The sequence below is a fragment of the Monodelphis domestica genome, chromosome 1, assembly GCF_027887165.1.
Source record: "Monodelphis domestica isolate mMonDom1 chromosome 1, mMonDom1.pri, whole genome shotgun sequence".
NCBI lineage: Eukaryota > Metazoa > Chordata > Mammalia > Didelphimorphia > Didelphidae > Monodelphis > Monodelphis domestica.
The window spans coordinates 391,832,901-391,847,523 of record NC_077227.1 but is presented as its reverse complement, the minus strand read 5'-3'; the positions used below and the strand labels follow the sequence as shown (position 1 = coordinate 391,847,523).

General features: G+C 37.3%; 1 protein-coding gene across 7 annotated transcripts in view; it reads right to left on the bottom strand.

Moving 5' to 3' along the window:
• The window catches only part of MAPK9 (mitogen-activated protein kinase 9), a 51,034-nt gene extending 37,456 nt beyond the window's left edge, over positions 1 to 13,578 (bottom strand). For 2 of the 7 annotated variants that reach the window (XM_007474175.3, XM_007474174.3), the window contains exon 1: positions 13,096 to 13,471. The gene's annotated coding sequence lies outside the window, so the exon portion shown is untranslated. Of the gene's footprint in view, positions 1 to 12,554; positions 12,817 to 13,095 lie in introns of those variants that run through there. The other 5 variants (XM_001371225.4, XM_056811718.1, XM_056811719.1 and 2 more) reach the window with 5 other exon arrangements.
• Positions 13,579 to 14,623: the final 1,045 nt, after the last annotated feature.

Below are 14,623 nucleotides of genomic sequence, written 5' to 3'. Positions count from 1 at the left end.
TGTTTCAATGTAATTTTGATGTTTAAGTCTAGGAAACGAGGGGATCTGTTACACAAAGATTATATGCACAACTGTGGGAAAAGAAATTTTCCCAGTCTATTAAATAACATTTAATAAATTGGGATGGGGGCTTGGAGCTAACTGATAAATGAGAAATATGTTGCAATTTTAATAATTAACCAAGAAATCTCTCAGTAAATGTGAATGAAAATAACAAACAGGCTGAGTGGTAAACACATGTAATAAGATTCAGTGGGGGTTGTCAACTATAAAACTTTGCTACATATGTATGTTATCTAAACGGTCACATTTGTCTTCACAGTTATACTACTAATGGAGTGTACTTTGAATTCTAAAAAAACAAAACCAAAAAACTCAAACCCAACAGTTACTATTATAATGAAAGTTTTTTTAAATTGTGTGTTCAATATTATCCCTACCATATAGTGCATATTCATTGATAAATATATATAAATTGGCAACATCACAACTAAGTCTTTTTGCATAACTCAAGCAGCAGGTTGAATACTGTATTTCCTATCAGAAATTAAATTACATTCTGCAGAAAGAACCCCAAAACACTTAGACTGACTTTCTTTCATATCACCTGACCTAGTTATATGCAGCTTATTCAAGAAGGAACTCTTTTTCTGTTTGGGGGATTCTTTTTATTTAAAATTATATTATAAAATAAAAATCAAAACAGAAGTAGGCTTATTCTAGCACTTATAAAAATAAAAATATTTAAAAATCAACACATTAAATTATTTCATTCTATAATTCTAACAAACCCCAACATTCAATCAAATTGTTCTACTATAAACCTCAAATGTTATATCACTATGGTTCCCTCTACTCCAAAATGAGGTGATTATATTAATTTTAACTGTAATAATTTTCAAACTTTCATTTTTTTGTGAGAAGTCAAAAAACAATTTTAAACAGTGAACATATTTCAAGTTAATGGAATTCTCTCTTTTCTATCACTATTTTTTATAACTTTTCTTTTTTTAGGATTAGCTGAAAGATGGGGGAAATGTTTTTCTTGCTCATCTTCTCATAGAATCACTATCCACATCTATCCAATGAATAGTGTATTTTCTTTTTTGTTGTTGTTGTTCACCAATTTTGCTTTATTTTTTCCCAAATCCAGAGATCATTATTCTTGGAAATAAAAGAAAAGTTTAATATTTTGGTCTTCCCATCATCACCTGTTATTAATCTCCTATCCAACCTAAATTATGACTTATCCCTTTTTAAAAATTTTCCTTGCCACTTCACTGAGCTAAAAAAGAAATCCCTCCCTTTAATGTTCATCACCAGCCTCAGTTCATTTGAGGCTTTAGCATTTCTAATACTATTCTCTTTTAAAAATTTTAATAAATTCCCACACAAGTTTCCCAAAGTTATATGATCCAAATTGTCTCCCTCCCTTCTTCCCTTCCCCCCTTCCAGAACTGGCAAGCAATTCAATCTGGGTTATACATGTATTATCATGCAAAACATATTTCTAAAATATAATTTCTTACAGCTCCTGCTCTCATGCTATACAATCTTCCTAACATGAGAAGGAATATATCTTTTTCCAACGTGGAACTAATGCTTACTTAGGAGTCTTTTACTGTGTAAGAGGAGAAATGGAAGGGAAAGGAGTAAGTATTTATTTAGAATGCATTATGGCACTATGTTAAGTGGTTTTTACAAATACTATCTTTTTTGATTCTCAAAACAAAGCTTCAAGATTATTTGCTATTATTATTTCCATTCTATGGCTGAGGAAATTGAGGCAAACAGAGGTTAAGTAACTTGTCCAGGGCCACACAGCTAGTAAGTGTTTGAGGTCAGTTTAGAATTCAGATCTTCCTGACCCCAGGTCTAGAGCTCTATCTACTGTGCCACCAGTGGCCTTCAAGAAGCAACTATTAACCTGATATGTATTTGTGTATATGTGTAGGTATATAATTCAAGCTTTTAACAAAGTCACATACTATTCAGGTGGAAAAAATGATAAGTTGCTGGGAAAACTGGAAAGTAATCTGGGATAAACTAGATATAGACCAATTTCTTACATCATTTACCAAGATATGGTCAAAATGGATACATGTTCTAGAAATAAAGGGAGATATAAGTAAATTAGGAGAGCATGAACACATTAACTATCAGACTTATGGAGAAGAAGAATCTATGAATAAACACAAGATAAAGAGCACTATGGGATATAAAATGGATAATTTTAAAAGTATTTATATAAAATAAAACCAATGTAGCCAAGATTAAGAGGAAAGGAGAAAACTGGCAAAAAAAAAACCCAACCCATTTTTAGACAATTTCTCTGATAAAGGCCTCATATCTCAAATATATTGAGAAAAGAGTCAAATATATAGGAATGAGTCATTCTCAATTGACAAATGGTCAAAGGATATGTACAGGTGGTTTTCAGAAGAAGAAATCAAAGTTATTTATTTATAGTTTTATGAAAAAATGCTCTAAATTATTCTAATTAAAGAAATGCAAATCAAAACAACTTTGAGGTACTACCTCATACCTATGACATTGGTTAAAATGACAGAAGAGGAAAATAACAAATGCTGGAGTGGATGTGGAAAAATTGGGACATTAATACATTGTTAGTGGAAATGTGAACTAATCCAATTATTTTGGAGAGCAATTTGCAATTATGCCTAAAGAGTTATAAAACTATATACACCCTCTGCCCCAACAATAACCCTATTAGGTCCATTTCCCAAGGTAATCAGACAAAAAGGAAAAGAACCTATATATTCTAAAATATTTATAGCAGCTTTCTTTGTGGTGGCAAAAAATTAGAAATTGAAGGGATGCCTATCAATTGGGGGATGGCTGAATAAGTTGTGGTACATGATTGTGATGGAATATGTAGTACATGATTGTGCTGTAAGAAATGATGAACAGGATGATTTTAGAAAAACATGGAAAGGCTTGCAGGGAATAATACAGAGTGAAATGAGCAGAACCAAGAGAACACCATATAGAGTAACAACAATATTGTTTGAATAGTAACTGTGAATGACTAAAGCTGTTCTGAGTAATATGAACATTCAAATCAACTACAACTACTCTTTGAACCAGTAATACTACTACTAGGTCTGTTTCCCAAAGAGATTAAAAAAGAAAAAAAGAAACGGTCTTATGTGCACATATATACAAGTGGATGGATCCACAGAGTTTGTGCATCAGTCTATATGGACTGATTAGCTAATGTGGACACTATTAGCACAGATAGACAAGTTGGTTTGGCAGCTGAACAGTGAGCTGTTTTGCATTGGGAAATTTTTAGTAGCCCTTTAATGACCAAAAGCTTCTCATGGAAACAAAGGCCTGACTTTTGAATACCAACATTAGATTGCTGTTGCTATATGTCAGCAAGACATAGAACACCTACCTTAATAACTTAAAAAAAAAAGGTTTAATACCAAAGGTAATAAAGAATCATGGATGTGAAGACCTCTGAAGAACAGGGATAAAGAACTTATCAAAGAAATATATGATGGGAAGAAAAGGTGGGTTGGTCATGTGACAAAGTCAAGTAATGAGGTGGATAGTCACTGGAGCCCTTACAATATTAGGAGAAACTGAGGAAGTCATCCATCACACTGAGTAAGCTGAGGACTTGGACAAGAATTTCATAGGATGAGTAGGCAGAAGTGGAATGTCGTCTGCACTATTGCTGGCAACTGAATGATGTGATCATATATCCATTTGAGTTTTAAGGCTCGCAATGCAAGCATTATGATCCTCATTTTACAGGGGAGGAATCGGTTTGAGTGACTTGCCTATATAAACAAGTAGAAGATATAAAAGTCAGAGTTTGTCCCAGGTATTCGAATTTTGAAGCAGAGTTTAGGTTCTTCTGTCCCTGTCCCTCCCCCACTAGATTATGAGCTTCTCAAAGGAAGAGACTATCCTTTACCTCTTTTTGAATACCCAGGACTTAACATATGTTTAGTGCTTAAGAAATGCTTACTAATAATATAAAATAATAGTTGATAGATATATAACATTCTAGGGTTTATGAAGCATTTTATACACATTATCTGTATAATATATTATCCTCTTCTTCAATGTTTCACCTTAACCTTTTGCCATTCCAACCCTGCTAACCATCATCTCTGGGCAATCTATTATCTACCTCTTCCTCTTCTTGAATGACTAAATAAAGTTGGAGGAAGTAATACTTGTTGACTAGGCCCATTTCAAGTTAGCTCTCTAACCTCAGCTGACAATAAGATAAAGGTTCGACTAAGAAGGGAAGTGAAGCCAGAAGAGGGTTGATAGACTACAAAAGAAAGGATCCAGAGGATTCTCTAATCACAATGAGGACAAAAAATAGGGCTGTGAGAGGCACAGCATGGTAAAGTAAAATGAAGATGGAGATCCTAAGAGTTGAGGAGTTCAAGAAACTACAGGGATGGTGTTGGATGAAACAGAGATAAGGATAATAGTCAAGCTGCTATAAGACTAAAACTAGGTTACCAAAATCATGGGGAATGTTTTGAGAATGGACAGGTCAGTATACAATAACAATTAGGATCAGGAAAGAATGATCAGAGTCAGCTAGTTAGCACACTGGATAAAGAACCAGGCCTGGAGTTGGGAAGACCTGGGTTCAAATCTGACCTCAAACACTTCCTAACTATGTGACACTAAGCAACCCCAATTGCCTAGCCCCTTACACTCTTCTGTTTTAAGACTGATGCCAAGATAGAAGGTAGGGGGAGGGAGAGGAAGAGGAAGAAGGGGGTGGAAAAGAAGAAAAGAAGGCAGGGAAGAGGGAGATGCAAGAAGGCAGCAGGGGGGGTGGGTGGAGAAAAGGGGAGAGAGAAGGAGGGAGAGAGGGAGCATTTATTAAGTGCTTAGTATGCATCAAATATGGTGATCATTACTAAGGATATGAATAAAAATCAAGATAATCCTTGTTTTCAAAGAGATTAAGATTAACAAGAGGATAGCCCACTGACATGCCCTTTACAGATGCAGTAATACTGTTTCGATTACAGTTCTCAGAACAAGAGGTAGAAAGTATGAAAGTGAGAATGTATGGTCTCAGGGAGTGCAGAGCACAATAGTTTAGCTTCTTCTAGGCTTGGTGTCTGGTACTGGTTAAATCAGATGCAGCAACTTTAAAGAACAAATTACTGAGTGATGCTGGCAGAATGAACATCTGATAGCTACAGAGGGAAGAAGCAGGCTAACTCTACTTCCAACTCTCTTGTAATAGGGAGAATGACAAAAGAAGTTGTCTACATTATAGAGAGCAGAGTCAAGGAAGGGAGATAGAAGGAAGAGAGAGAGAGTGAAAGGAAATTTAACAAAGGCAGGAGAGTTCCTAAGAGCACCATGAAAGAGAATGAATACCAGGGAGAGGTTAGCAAGCAGAACAAGAAGTATATGCCTAGAAGACAAAGAAGTGGGGAGTTGGTGTTTAAGCTTCAGGGGTAGAGAAAGCTACAGAAGAAGGGATGTGATATGCTTCAGAATACAGGTGTGACTGTACTTGATCTGGATACTTTCAGGTACAGTTTTCCATGAGATTAAGAGTTGTTTCACTAAAATATTGTAGGGAGAAGGTGATCCTTGTTGAATGCTTCTGCAGTCTAGGCCTCCTCAAGATCCAGTATTCCCCCTTGATTTCTTGGACTGTCTCGCTGTAGAGGAGCTGTGGGTTCATAATCTCCAGGACCCAGCTATTCACTAGTCTAGTCAATCTCACCATCAACTAATAATAAATGTAAAAAGCAATTTGCTTTATGGTAAAAGGTACTTTCTACAAAACATTATTATGCAGGGAATGCATGATGGTTTTTTTTTTTTAACAGCTAATATTTTAACTAGCACTTTTAGGTTTGCAAGGCAATTTACAAATTATCTCATTTGTTCTTTATAATAACCTGGGAAGGCAGGTGCTATTATTTTACAATTTTTTACCATTTTACAAAGGAGAATACTGAAGCAAATAGAGGTTAAATGACTTGCCCATGGTCACACAATGAAGAAGTATATGAGGAAGGGCACAAAGTCAGGCCTTCCTGACCTTAAGACCAGCCCTCCATCCATCATGACACCTAGCTAAGAAACGAAAAAAGGACCAGAGGTGAAATAACTTGTTTAGGATCATACAGCTCTGGGACTTGAACCCATTTCTCAACTTTCAGTCTAGTCATTGTTTTCATCATGTGACAATATTTCCAAGTATTGGCTGCTTCCCTTACCATCACAGAAAATACCCACAAATGGTGCTTGGAAAATGGACAAATTAGTTAACAGAAACACTGCTCTATTTAGATTGAATGAGGTAAAACACTGGCTAGAGCTTGGATATTTTTATACTATGAATAGCAAAAATTATGGGATTTGATCTAATTCTTCATTTCTCCTAGACTGAGAGTCAGACTCACTTATAAGAACTTGGAGCAGAATGTACCAGCTTCAACTATTAACAGCTGATAGAGGTACAGTCATTTAGGTCAGGAGAGGGGTTTTCAAATATATTTGCCTCTATTTTATTGCTAAACCATAACAATAAGTTGTAACTACACAGCACTTTGCCTGAGGAATAAAATGAGTTTTAACAAAGCAGCAAATTAAAATTCAGTCAACATTTATTAAGTGCCTCCTGTATGCCACAAACTGTAGGACAGGAGACAGAGGTTGACCCTATGGTTTCAATGGTATAGAGAATTCCCATTTAAGTAAACTCTCTTCTGAGGGAGGTCAATATCTTCTCTTAAGTTTATAATCTTAGAAAGTTGCTTAGAAGGCTGAGCAATTAAGTGAGTGTTATCCCCAGGACACACAGTTAGAGGCAAGACTTGAATCCAAGTCTCTCTGGCTTTAAGTCTGGCTCTCTACATAATGTTCCCCAACCAGGAACTGGGCTGAACAAAAAGTACTTGAGAAGATATTTAGAAGAGAGATACCACATTCAATGGGCAGCTCTCATTATTGATCTAGAGCCACACTAAGACCTTTCTAAACCATTCTGCTTCATTCTTATTAGAATCATAACATCATTAACATTAGAAAAGTCCTTGTATAAAATGTAGTAAAGCCTCTAGACTCAAGGAGAACCTCTTTTGCAGCACGTTAAGAGAACTCTATTGTTAAGAAAGTTCTTTATACAGTGAGCAAAAATTATATCCTGTAATTTCAACTAGTTCAGAAGTGTAATTTTTCATTTATGAAACAATCCTTCAAATATCTGAATTTATCCACCAAAAGCCCTCTGTATCTTTTCTTCTTCAAGTTAAACTTATACTATTCCTTCAACCATTAGTCAAAGGGCATGGTTTCTTCATCATACTGTAGCTTTCCCCTGGGTACTGAGACATACTATTTCTTATTATCAGATTAGAATATAGTGGGACTATCAGTGAAATGGATATTCTCCTGCTAAGGCAGTTTATAATTATTAGTTTCTTTCATAGCCACATCACATGAACTCAAAACTGTGATCAAACTAAAATCCTTATTTCCCTCCTTAACCTCTGCCCCTCAAGCACACACCTACTGCTGAGAAACCTTATCTCCCTCATTCTGTACTTCTACAATTAAAATTTTTAAACCCTAAATGCAGGTCTCATCTTTAACTCTGTTCAATTTTTTAGTGTTTCATTCTAGTAAGACTCAGTTTCCTGAGTTCAAATCAAGCCTCAGGCACTTACTAGCTGTGTGCCCCTTGGCAAGCCACTTTTTATCACCTCTCCTTGCCTCAGTTTCCTTACTGGTAAAAATGGAGATAACAGCACCTACCTTGGAAGGCTGTTGAGAAGATCAAATATGATAATATTTGCAAAGTCGTTAACAAAATGCCTGGCACATAGCAAGTGTTATAAATGATAATAACTATTGCTATTGCTATTATTATTCTGTCCTGTGTAGAGGTCTCAATTCCTCAATTATAGTAAATGATAAACCAGAATACTAAGTGACTGAGAACTCTATAGTTAGTGCTTTACACACATTTTTACTCTGCTATAGGAGCACTTTCCTAAACCTCCAACCAAGGAACTTACAATTTAGACATCCTGATTATCAATTTGTACTATACTGTTCTAGAGATGTAGAAACTAGAGATGCTTGGGTTGAAATCTATATTCATCCTAGCCCACCTCCTGGGAGCACTGAGGATGGGATGGGGTGAAGAAATCCTGGCTATGAACTTGAAATCTGTTGCTTGATTCACTCCATTCAAAGTACAGCAAGGGGGAAGAGGGAAATTCTAGTGAATTGGGGTTTTATCATGTGAAGGGATGACATGAGTTGGTAGAATAGCAAGCACACGAGCATGTGCACACTCACACACACACACAGATACACACACACCATCTCCCCATCTCTCCTTTCTCCTCTAATACTTCTCTCTGGTTTCTATGCTTTTATTACTTTAGGTTCTTATACTGTGTTCCTAGCAAGATTCCTTATCCCCAAAAGAGCAGTTAAAATTAATTTACTAATTAATGGCAAATAGGTCCAAAATATCTTTAGCCCAATAACATTTTCGTGGCCTAAAATATGTTTACCGATGTTTAAAGATAGCTGCTCTTCTCTGAATGAAAATCACTTTCTGTTTCCTTTACAAATATATTAATTAGTTCAATATTTCAAGGAGCTGTACTACATGATGTGAGCATTTGCTTCACCAAAGCATATTCTCAACTCTTTTGTATCTCAGTGTATAGTTTTATGAGTTGCTCTAAACAAAAACAAAAACAAGAAAATCACAACCATCAGGTGGCCAAATTTTTGACTATGAGGCTTTCTAAATTTAGTTAAACCAGTCCGCAGTCAATTGGTACAAATTGTATTGCTAGACTACTATCCTACACCTTTTTAGTTTAAGGGGGACTTGGAGCTTTCATTCTGGTGGAATGGCCTTATAGAATCCAGAATCATCTCCATGATGTGTTATGAAAGTAGTACTTCGGAGGAAAGGTACTAAATTTTGTACATATTTATACACCAAATATGCATTCTCTGAAAAATCTAACTGAAAGGAAGTATATGAACTAAAAGAATGACTAATATATGAACAACTATGTGAAACAATAAGCCAGATAAAAAAATATAAAGAAGCACAATTTTCTAACCTAGGATTTTTTAACTCATAAGATGGTAGCTGTAAGAACACTGAACCAAGAGCTTTGGTCTCTATCTGGCCACTGTCCAAGCCAAGTCACTTAACCATTGTGGCCTTGGTTTCCTCATCAACAAAATTAGAGAATTGTACTAAATAATTAAGACCCATTTCAATTCTAAAATTCTGATTCTACATATTTGTTAAGGAAGATTAAATAAAATGCTCACTATGTCAAGTTTTAGGGTTAGAAAGGATGACTTCAGCTAGTCTCATGCCTTTAGCTGAGGGAATTATGGCCAGAAATTTAGACCTACACAAGGTCATACGGCATGAGCCATCTGCTTTTGCTTTATAACGAACCAGAATAAAAATAATTCTTTAAACATATAGCCAGTGAATCGAAGTTTAATTGTAGAGTTATGGGTTAATATACTCCCCCAGTCCCAAACCTCAAAGATGATAGCATTTAGTTGCATTTAGAATCAGATGTGTAAATTCACTAAACCTTAGTTTTTCAATCAGCAAAATAAGGATAGGAATACTTGTGCTAACTATCACTTCATAGGGTGGTTCTGAAGAAAGCTCTTTATAAACTTTGAAGCACTTTATGCATGTGTTTCAAGTTTAATTAATGTTGGACATATTTTTATATGACAAGGGTAAACTAATAGCAAAAAAAACTGTTAATACCTAATAATAACTGACATTTTTACAGTATTTTAAAGACTCACAAAATTCTTGATATGACTGCATTCTCACAATCTTCTGAGTGAAGTAATAAAGGCATTATCTCCATTTTACAGATAAGTCTACTAAGGCTGAAACATTAAGTAATTTGTTCATAGGTACATATCCAGTGTAGGCAATAAAATTCAAACCGTAATTCCAAGTCCTGGGTTCTTTTCCCTATGTTGCTGCAAGAAAATTACTATTTGCTATATATATTTCCTCAACCTTGCTTCCCTCTTCCTCAAATGTCTTTCCTTATGAATTAATGAAAATATGTTGGAGGGAATACAGAAAGGCAAAGCACCCTACTTCCCTTTTGAAAATATGAATTACTCCAATATAGAAAAGTGGATTAATCACTTATAGTTTTTTACCCAGAAATCTAAATAATGGATTTATATCACAAAGAAGTCAATGATAGAAAGAATCTGAATATACCAAAATATTCATAGCAGTAATATTTTTAATAGTTAAAAAGTGAAAAGAAACTATGTACCCAATGACTGAGGAATGATTGAAAGAATTGTAGTATATAAACATAATGAGACAATGCAATAGAAGGAATGGATATGAAAAATTCAGTGAGACATGGGAAAACCTGCAGTCAAGAAAGCCAAAGCTCTCTCAAATTTATTAGATTCTTCATTTGTAAAATGAAAGAATTGGACTGGTTGGCTTCTAAGGTCCCTCCTCTAGCTTTAAATTTGTAATCCTAAGTCATTGGGTATATTCAAGGTAACACTAAAAGACCAAAAAAAATTTCAAGTCAAATACAATAGGTGATTTCAAATTACTAAAGTTAAAGCATACATTCTTAATTTCTGTTATATAAGAAATCACAAAAATGGAAAATGACATGTACTGTTGATTGCAATCACTGTTATTAGGTAGTGAGGTACATCAAAATGTCACTTTAAATGTTCAATTTCTATTTTCTTCAAGTGATAAATTGATATTTTAAAAGGTAAATTATTTTCAAGGGGATTTGACTTTTCCAACTTAAATACCAATAGAAAAATAAACAAAAAATCTGCATGATTTTTTCCTCCTTTACGAACTTAGCCTGGAAAAACTACATACAATTTTAAACAATTATTTAGATTCTTAGCATCACTGATAGCACATTAGGACTTGTGTTCATTCACAATTACAATTCAGTCACTCAGACAGGTATGTAAAATGTTATCATCTTAGTCCCTATATGCCTAGGAAAACAGGCCTCAACTATTAGGTCAGTAAATATTATAAAGAAAAAAAAAGTTGGAATTTGAGTCTGAATTATGCTTAGCTTTGGAAACTTTGGTAGAATGTGATAAATGTTCCATTTGGGTTGATGAATTTCAAATACTATGAAATGGAAGAATCATTATTTGAATGAATTTTGAAACAAATAAGAAATTTCATTTTAAAAATAGGAACTTTTCAAAGATTAAATTTACCTAACATTTAAAATGATCAGATAATTTAATCTGATTTATCTAAATTGATAACAGTTTGAGAATATGTGACATGTTCAAGAAAAATCAAGATTTCCCCAGGGAAGACTATATTAAATGGGATTTTTAGCTTATAAGAAGCCTTCTGAAAGGGAAGGGCCAAAAAAGATTGTAGAGAAAAAATAAAGAACCTTGACTGAATCAGGGATTTATACTTTCTTGCATTGTAGCAAATTACAGGATAAAAAATTGTCAATGTTAACATTTGAAATGAATGTGAAACCAGGGAAATGTGGCTGGTTCTGGAAATTTAGCAACAAAAGGAAATGTATCAAGATCTAAATGTGGCAAGAAATTAGGCCGAATCTCACTGTGCTAAAAAGCCACATGTAGTTAAATCCACATAAAAGTTAATCTGAAATAAGATATTTAAATCAACACTTGAACCATTTCTCTTCTTAAACTGCCTTAACAGTCTTTGCCTGGAAGAAACAGACAGAATCTTCCTGAAAGACATTTTCTACCTCACTCACTAAGATAGTCTACTAAGGTTTCCTAGGAAGAAACTGGACACATACCCAAATCAAGATGCTCAAAACAAACTAAGGGTGATGAAGGATTCACATGAGCCAAACTAACAATGATACAACTTTGCCTAAGGCTTCACTTAAATCACTCTAAAATGCCTCATTCCCTCATTCCAATCCTCTCCAACCTGTTCAGCAAAAATATCCTGAGAAACTGATGGAGGGTAAAGTTCCCAGAAGAGATACCAAGATGGTCTGATCAGGGTTTGATTCTACACCCTGCTTCTTACTAAACCGTATGACTTTGGGCAAATCACTTAAGAGAACTCTGAGGCCACAGTTCTATACTCTGTAAAATGGGAATAACATGCACTACCTACTTATCAGGATTGTAGTGAGGAAAACACTTTGGAAGTCTTACACGCTACTAATATGAATTATCAAAATCAACACTTGCATCTAATATTCTATATGCAATTTTTTCAAGAATAACTGAAGAATTTGGGGGGAAAGAGGAGACTTCAATGTAGATGACTAATCTAAGTGACAAGTATGTTTTTCTCATTTTATCTTTTCACAGAACAAGTATGAGTGAGGAATGATAGGTACAAGCGCTTGTTTCTTCATGATCAGGTCTGGAGTGGGAGGCATCGCTCTCCTCCTCGAGGCTCCACATAAGGGGAGGGGGAAGGAGAGGCCCAGAGTGACAGCTGGGAAGGGAGGCAGCAGGGTGGGACACAGAAGTACCTGGGTGTCCAACGGCCCCATCAAGGACTGGGCTGCGAGGATCTGGGGCTGGAGGGGCCCGGGATCATGGAGTCCAAACCCCTCGTTTTAAAGAGGAGGAAGCTGAGGCCCAGAGAGGGGTCGGCAGGAGCTGTTCCAAGGTCACACAAGCAGGTGGGGCGGTAGGGGTCCTGCCTCCCGATGCTGCGGCGCGGCGCCGACCCGGCTTCGCGGCGCTGGCACGGGCGCGGATCCCTCCGGCGCCTCTGACAGACAGAATGCGGCACTCTCCGGGCGGGGAGGAGGAATGGGGCACCGTGCCAGGAGCAGCCGGCCTCCCGGGGCTCGCAACCCGCCCAGCCTCGCCTCGGCCGGCGCAGACCCTCAGGGCCCGGCCTCCGGCCCGCGCCCTTCCCCCTTCCTCCTCCTCCTCCTCCTCCTCCTCCTCCCAGAACGACCCGGCCCCCTCCTCCCCCACCCCCTCTGGTCCCAGTCCCGGTTCTCCGCCCGGCGCTCGCGCCCCGGCCTCGCCCGGGCACTCCCCACGTCCCCGCTGCCTCACCTGCCCTCCCCACGGCTGTCCAGGCCGGCGGGCGGGCGGAGCTCAGGGCTCAGCCCCAGCTCCCGGGCCGCCGCCGCCGCCGCAGTGGGTGCGAGGCTGAAGCTGGGAGCTGAGCTCAGGCCCTTCCGCTCATGGCTCCGTCTTCAGCCGCCCGGGCCCAGATCCGCGGACCGACGGTCACTGCAGCCAATCACTGAGCGTGAAACTAGGTCCGGAGCAGCCAATCCTGACAGGGGGCGGGGCTCTAGAGCCAGGGCTGTCGGGAGGGCAGCTTTTGGCCCGAGGTGTGGCTGAACCAGGCTGGAGGGGCCAGTATGGTCTCGACTCCGTAAGTGTTCTAGACGCCTCTTGGAAGCGGGTATTAATCCCATCGCCTTCAATAGACAGAGAGATCACGTGACCTGCCCAAAGGTCACCCCAGCCTGTGTAGGGACAGGTAGACGCAGAATGCCGTCATCTTTCCAGCTTACCCGCGAATGAGAAATCAGTTCATTCATTTGACCCACAGTGATGAATCGCCAGCTATCGACAAGTTACTGTTCTCCGCCCTCCTGATTAACTTTTCTTGATAAATTTATCAGCTTACATAGGTTCAATAATTGTCTCTATGCCGATATGATATCCTATTGATAGTTAGTGGTGCCAGACTGATGGAGTTCAGGAATATATATATATATATATATATATATATATATATAGAGAGAGAGAGAGAGAGAGAGAGAGAGAGAGAGAGAGAGAGAGAGAGAGAGAGTATATATTGAATGCATCTGAATTCCATCAGTCTGGCACCACCAGTTGTCAATTGGAATTCAATTATATGCTCTTTAAATATCTCAAAGTTAACATGTACAAAACAAAACTCATTATTTTCCCCCATCCTACCTGAGTCTCTCTACCCTATTTCTGCTGAAAACATCACTATTTTCCCAGGCACATGGGTCTTTGATCTCAAAATCTCTATTTAAAAAAAAAATTCTAGTTAAATTTTATTTTATTTTCAGGTCTTCATACCCTTACTTCCTCCCTCCCTCCCCCCATCTCTCCTGTGTCTCTCTATTTACCTTATTTCTGTTGGAGGCATTACTAGTCTTTCAAACACCTTAAATCTTCAATCTCAAAAATCTTCCTCTAATCTTTAAAAATTCGAATTATATTTTATTTTATTTTCAGATCCTCATTCTCTTCTTTCAGTTTTTCTATCCCCAACTGAGAAAGCATGAAAAACAAAACTCCTATTACAAACATGTATATAGTCAAGCAAAATAAATCCCCCACATTGGCCATCACACTGCACTCTGATTCTATCACTTCTCTACCAGGAGGCAGGTATCATGTATTCTTTGGAGCTGTGGTTCATCATTGTGTTGAACAGAATTCCTAAATCTTTCAAAGATGTTTGTCTTTATAATATTTCTGTTTTGGATAACTTGTCCTGGTTCTGCTCACTACCCGATGCACCAGTTCTTATAAAGCCCCCTACAAATACTTTGTAAATATGCTGTTTACTTTTTTATATTGTGAATCTTGA